General features: G+C 39.3%; 1 non-coding gene across 1 annotated transcript; it reads left to right on the plus strand.

Moving 5' to 3' along the window:
* The first annotated feature begins 5,632 nt into the window (after positions 1 to 5,632).
* trnay-gua (transfer RNA tyrosine (anticodon GUA)) lies at positions 5,633 to 5,721 on the plus strand. Its single transcript is given in 2 exon segments — positions 5,633 to 5,669; positions 5,686 to 5,721. It is a non-coding gene; the product is annotated as a tRNA-Tyr (tRNA).
* The last annotated feature ends 1,514 nt before the right edge of the window (positions 5,722 to 7,235 follow it).

Genomic DNA, 7,235 nt, shown 5'->3' on the forward strand with positions numbered 1-7,235 from the left:
TTGACTTTGTTATTCTCGGATGCTGAGAAAATCACTGTGTAACGGTGAAGTGTGATCTGAATCTGGGGGTGATATTTTGCTGATTGTGCTGCATTTGAAATGAAGCTGGATTGAAGTAGTGATTGCACTGGTAATTCTTGCGTTGTGTAAATACATTGTGGGGTATGGAGTGTATACAGGTTGAATTTGAAACGTATATTTTGGAGATATATCGTAGAGGTAATGAAGAAAAGCTGAAGGTGTTATTGGAATGGTTCCGATTTAAAATGAAGTTAAATATTGTGTTGAAACGACCACTCACAGGTGGAAGGTAAAAGACGATAAATAGACGACGGTACTAGGGCATGAGCTTATGGCGACATGTTTATAGTGAACTCTGACAAGAAGCGGCTTTGCATTTACGCCCACCCTTATAAGAAATCATGCTCTGTCAGAGCTCATTGACCGCAGTGAAAGAAAACAATATTTTCTGAAAAGACCCTAAACTTTAGCTATAACTTTATATAAACTTAAAGAAGCTAAACTTCTCATAGTCAAATGTCCGGCACACAAAACAGACGGCTCGTTCGTAACTAGTGGTAACACTGCAGCGGATGAGGCAGCCAAGTTAGCAGCTTTAGGCCAAACATTTTGCTAGTCATGGACTCTGAGGATGATACCGCCCCGGAAGCGGATTTGACCTCGTTAGTGGCGGCGCAAAATTCGGAGCGGTTAAAAATGCTGCTTATGTGTGCTATTACTTTTCATGCTGATAAGTATTATAGTTTTTATATGGATTTTTAAATGTATTTTTCACAGACTTCAGACTGCTAGTGTGTGTGTGTGTGTGTGTGTGTGTGTGTGTGTGTGTGACGTCAACTAGAGTGAGGGATGAGGGTTTTTTTTGGTTATCTGTAGATATGTAAAACATTACTCCACTGATCTCAGTAGTATTATAAGCTGCAGTTTAGCTTCTTGGTAGAAGCCGTAAACATTCCTCTGTAGATGCTGTAAACAAGCATGTAAAACATTACTCCACTGATCTCAGTAGTGTTATAAGTTACAGTTTAGCTTATTTGGTAGACCGCCTGATAATACGATAATAGACATATTTGAACTGTGACTTTAGTTTGTATATTATTTGAGAATGTCTTGCAATAGTTTAAGCATATTTAGCGTGTATATCGTATATTGTGTATTTGATGGTGGCTAGTGGTAGTGCATGTAAAGTATTAGTACCACTGATCTCAATGACTTTACAAGTGGCAGTTTAGCTTATTTGGTAGAGCGTCCGCCTCACATGCTGGAGACCTGGGTTCGAGACCTGCTCGGAGTTGTATTTATATATTATTTCAAGTTCTCGCAACAGTTTATATATTTATATATATATACAGTGAAACCTTGACTTACGAGTGACTCAACTTACGAGTTTTCCGAGATACGAGCCGTCACTCGCTCAATTTTTTGCTTTAAGATATGAGCCGAGATCTGAGTTACGAGCGAGCGAGCTTACGCAATTAATTGTAGCATTAAGTGTGTAGCGAGTAAGTTAACTTAAGTGATAGAGCACGAAATGAAAAACGCCACCCACCTCCTCCAATCTCCTCCACCTCCACCATCATCTTCGTCTGATCTTCAACGTAAATACACTTAATAAAACCAGTTTATTTCTTTACATTCTCTTTTATTATGTATTATTATTGTTTTATACATTATTTGTTATTTATAAAGTACATTTTTCTTATTTAAAAAACACGTAACAAAAAAATTGGTGTGAAAAAAAAATATTGGTTTATTTTATATGGATTTTAAATGTATTTTTCAAGGACTTCAGACCGCTACCGTGTGTGTGTGTGTGTGTGTGTGACATCAGCTAGAGTGAGGGAAGAGGTGTTTTTTAAGGACACATCATCTTTAAACTGTTCCTACAGCTTGAATTCTTACTCTACAGCCACATAAACTACCTTAAACTTTTTAAACTGTGACTTTAGCTTTTAAATATTATTTGAGCATGTCTTGCAATAGTTTAAGCAACATATTCGCAATCACACTCGCATTTTCTCCTGGAAATGCAACATTGCAACATTGCTTACGCAATCACACTCTTGTTATCGTCACTATTTTTTATTATTATTATTATTATTATTATTATTATTATTATTCCGGTTCCTGGACTCGCTACTAGTCCTAAATAGTAATAGCTAAAATTATGGTTCCATCGCTAAAATGTTGGTTATGTTCTGCTTATGTGTGCTATTACTTTTCATGCTGATAAGTATTGTAGTTTATTTTATATTAATTTGTACATGCATTTTTCACAGACTTCACTTCCTGGTTTCTGTACAGTTCGGTCTTTCTCTGAGATTTTCAGTAGGTGCTGTAAACGAGCATCTGTAGATGTCGTAAACGAGCACGTAAAAGGTTACTAGTCCTAAACGGTAATGGCTAGAAACATGGTTCCAACGCTACAGTGCTGCTTATGTGTGCTATTACTTTGCATGCTGATAAGTATTATAGTTTTTTATATGGATTTGTAAATGTATTATTCCCGGACTTCAGACCGCTGCTGTGTGTGTGTGTGTGTGTGTGTGTGTGTGTGTGTGTGTGTGTGTGTGTGTGTGTGACACGTCAGCTAGAGTGAGGGATGAGGGTTTTTTTTGGTTATCTGTAGATATGTAAAACATTACTCCACTGATCTCAATAGTGTTATAAGTTACAGTTTAGCTTATTTGGCAGACCGCCTGATAATACGATAATAGACATATTTTAACTGTGACTTTAGTTTGTATATTATTTGAGAATGTCTTGCAATAGTTTAAGCATATTTAGCGTGTATATCGTATATTGTGTATTTGATGGTGGCTAGTGGTAATGCATGTAAAGTATTAGTATCTCAATGATGTTATGGGTTGCAGTTTAGCTTATTTGGTAGAGCGTCCGCCTCCGGGTTGCATCGCTTGTGGCACTTTGTTAATGCGCCCGCCTCCCATGCTGGAGACCCGTGTAAAATATTGTAAAATATTAGTACCACTGATATCAATAACATTACAAGCTGCAGTTTAGCTTATTTGGTAGAGCGCCCGCCTCCCATGCTGGAGACCCGGTCAGAGTGGTATTTATACATTATTTGAGAATGTTTTGCAATAGTTTGAGCAACATATCGCTTAAACGGTAATAGCTAGAAACATGCTTCCAATGCTAAAATGCTGCTTAGGTATGCTATTACTTTTCATGCTGATACGTATTATAGTTTATTTTATATTAATTTTTAAATGCAATACGTACTTCAGACCGCTACTGTGTGTGTGTGTGTGTGTGTGTGTGTGTGTGTGTGTGTGAGAGAGAGAGAGAGAGAGAGAGTGAGGGAAGAGTTTTTTTTTTTTTTTTAAAGGACGCATCTTCTTTAAACTGTTCCCAGCGCACACACTAGTTTAGATTTCATATTTTAACTGTGACTTTAGTTTGTATATATTATTTGAGAATGTATTGCAATAGTTTAAGCATGTATAGCTTTTATATTTGTAACGGAGTGTAGTGCTACGTGCTGTGATGTAAACCTCATCTTAATAAGTTTACTTGCCAACGAAAGCTTTTATTGCTTGTGGTACATTGTTAGTGCGCCCGCCTCCCATGCGCGAGACCCAGGTCGAGACACGCTCAGAGTTGTATTTATATATTATTTCAGAATTTCTTGCAATAGTTTAAGCAACATATCGCGTAAACGGTAATAGCAAGAAAAATGTTTCCAATGCTAAAATGCTGCTTATGTGTGCTATTACTTTTCAACCGCCTGTGCCACGTCAACCACGTGCATACATTAGGTGAAGGCCGACACTTGCAGAAAGTGTGGTTGTTCTAGGACATCAGCAACTGGACATAGCCAAGACAAGGCCAGAATTTATTGTCCAGTGACAGAGATGATGACAGAACAGCAGTTGCTCAAAAAAATAAAGAAAATATAGATATGTTGCATATAGCACTTGTATTCTTACAAAGTTACATGTATTTTATATTTAAATATTTGATGTTTAAATAGTATTTTTCTGTTTTGTTTATAGTTTAATATATTGCTATTTTATAATGTGTCACTTGTATTTATTATTAGGGTACATGTATTAAATAATGTATTATTTGAATTGTATTTGCACATTATTCAACTGCTGCTATACGTACTGTATTGTCTCTTTGCACTGTCTTTTGTCTTGCACTGTTTGCACCAAGTTACACACGATGTACTTTATGAAGCTAGGACAGCTTACTTTCCGTCCTTAGCTCTGTGTTTTGTAATTATGTTATGTTGTTTATGTAGCACCAGGGTCCTGGAGAAACATGGTCTCATTTCACTGTGTACTGCATCAGCTATATGTGGTCAAAAAGACAATAAAAGATTCTTGACCTGACTTGAATGTATTCTTTGTTTTATCATTATAAGTTTATTTAGGTGTGTGCTTCAACATATATATTTAATAATATAAATATTGGTAGTTTTTTTGTTTTAATTAAAAAAATTACAAAACAGGTGCATATAAATCACATGTGGCACTCTGTCTCTCCTTTGCTTTCTTCCTTTCTTTCTTTTCTTCTCTTTTTTCTTCCTTCCCCTCCTTCCCCATTTTTTTTTCCTTTCTTCCCCACCCGAAGCAGACTATTGAACTTTGGCGCAGCTAGTAGAGCGGTGGACTGTAGGTGCTTACAAATGAACATCCTTAGGTTGCCGTTTCAAATCCGGCTCGAAGGATGGCGTTTACCAGCCTCCGGAAAGCACGTCGTTTGTGTGCTGCCGCTAGCTCTGGCCGGGCGCAAAAAAGAGCTTGCTTCTCTGACCGGGAATCAAACCAGGGCTGCCGCAGCAAGAGCGCCGAATCCTAGCCATTAGACCACCAGGGAGACACAGACAGGTTTGTGGGCCTCATGCGGCTGGGCGCAGCACCTAGGATTGGCCTCTAGTGCCGATTTACCGCAATTCCGGATGAGTTACACCTGAGGAAACAGCAGTTTAAACAAATTCGCTTTAACGTCAACAGAATGTCTGCACAGACTGTCTCAAAAGACTTAAAAGAGGTCCCACCTCTCAGCTGCAGGGTCACCAGTTTGCAGTCTGTCCAGAGTCCCCGTGCGTGTACACCCGGTGTTCTCCGGTTTCCTCTCACCTCCAAAAGACACGCCAGTAGGTGGATCGGCTGAAACAAATTGCTATTAGGTATGAGCGAGTGCGTGAATGTGTTTGCACAGTGATGAGCTGGCAAGCCATGCGGGGTGTACTGCTCACTGATGAGGTCTAGACAAGAACAGGTATGTCTGTCCTATGGAAAAGCTTTGACATGCAGCGATGCACACAAACGTTCACATCTGACCGTTTTGGCCCATCGCTTTTGAGGCGCCTGGTGGACAGAGTGAAACCCTGCACATTAGGTCCTCTCTATTTACTTACTTTAAGTCAATGCACCGGCGAGGACACCCACACGTAGAAACCCGAGATTGCAAACGAGATTGTAACGGTGAAGAAGGGTCTAACATCGACAAGAAAGTTTATAGGCCCCAGTAAATCTGGCCTAGGGCCCCTGAAACCGCTGCACTACGTGGCTCGTAACAGACAAAAATCACCAGGGGTCCCGTTTGCCAGGTCACTGCCCAAAGGCAGCCCTGAGCCCTCCCTTCGATAGCTCAGCTGGTAGAGCGGAGGACTGTAGGTGCTTACAAATGGACATCCTTAGGTCGCTGGTTCAAATCCGGCTCGAAGGACGGCTTTTACCAGCCTCCGGGAAGCGCGCCGTTTGAGTGCATCTGCCTCTTGCAGCCGCTAGCTCTGGCCGGGCGCGAAAAAGAGCTCGCTTCCCTGACCAGGAATCGAACCCGGGCCGCGGCGGTGAGAGCGCGGAATCCTAGCCGCTAGACCTCCAGGGAGACGCAGACAGGTATGTGGGCCTCGTGCGGCTGGGTGCAGCACCCAGGATTGGCCTCAAGTGCCGATTTACGGCAATTCCGGATGAGTTACACCTGAGGAAACAGCAGTTTAAACAAATTTAACGTCAACAGAATGTCTGCACAGACTGTCTCAAAAGACTTAAAAGAGGTCCCACCTCTCAGCTGCAGGGTCACCAGTTTGCAGTCTGTCCAGAGTCCCCGTGCGTGTACACCCGGTGTTCTCCGGTTTCCTCTCACCTCCAAAAGACATGCCAGTATCGGCTGAAACAAATTGCTATTAGGTATGAGCGAGTGCGTGAATGTGTTTGCACAGTGATGAGCTGGCGAGCCATACGGGGTGTACTGCTCACCGATCAGGTCTAGACAAGAACAGGTATTTCTGTCCTATGGAAAAGCTTTGACATGCAGCGATGCACACAAACGTTCACATCTGAAGGTTTTGGCCCATCGCTTTTGAGGCGCCTGGTGGACAGCGTGAAACCCGCATTAGATAGATAGATAGATAGATAGATAGATAGATAGATAGATAGATAGATAGATAGATAGATAGATAGATAGATAGATAGATAGATAGATAGATAGATAGATAGATAGATAGATAGATAGATAGATAGATAGATAGATAGATAGATAGATAGATAGATAGATAGATAGATAGATAGATAGATAGATAGATAGATAGATAGATAGATAGATAGATAGATAGATAGATAGATAGATAGATAGATAGATAGATAGATAGATAGATAGATAGATAGATAGATAGATAGATAGATAGATAGATAGATAGATAGATAGATAGATAGATAGATAGATAGATAGATAGATAGATAGATAGATAGATAGATAGATAGATAGATAGATAGATAGATAGATAGATAGATAGATAGATAGATAGATAGATAGATAGATAGATAGATAGATAGATAGATAGATAGATAGATAGATAGATAGATAGATAGATAGATAGATAGATAGATAGATAGATAGATAGATAGATAGATAGATAGATAGATAGATAGATAGATAGATAGATAGATAGATAGATAGATAGATAGATAGATAGATAGATAGATAGATAGATAGATAGATAGATAGATAGATAGATAGATAGATAGATAGATAGATAGATAGATAGATAGATAGATAGATAGATAGATAGATAGATAGATAGATAGATAGATAGATAGATAGATAGATAGATAGATAGATAGATAGATAGATAGATAGATAGATAGATAGATAGATAGATAGATAGATAGATAGATAGATAGATAGATAGATAGATAGATTCAACTTCATTGTCATTGCAGAGTGCAGGTACATAGCAA

Source organism: Hemibagrus wyckioides, linkage group LG09, assembly GCF_019097595.1.
Source record: "Hemibagrus wyckioides isolate EC202008001 linkage group LG09, SWU_Hwy_1.0, whole genome shotgun sequence".
NCBI classification, from domain to species: Eukaryota; Metazoa; Chordata; class Actinopteri; order Siluriformes; family Bagridae; genus Hemibagrus; species Hemibagrus wyckioides.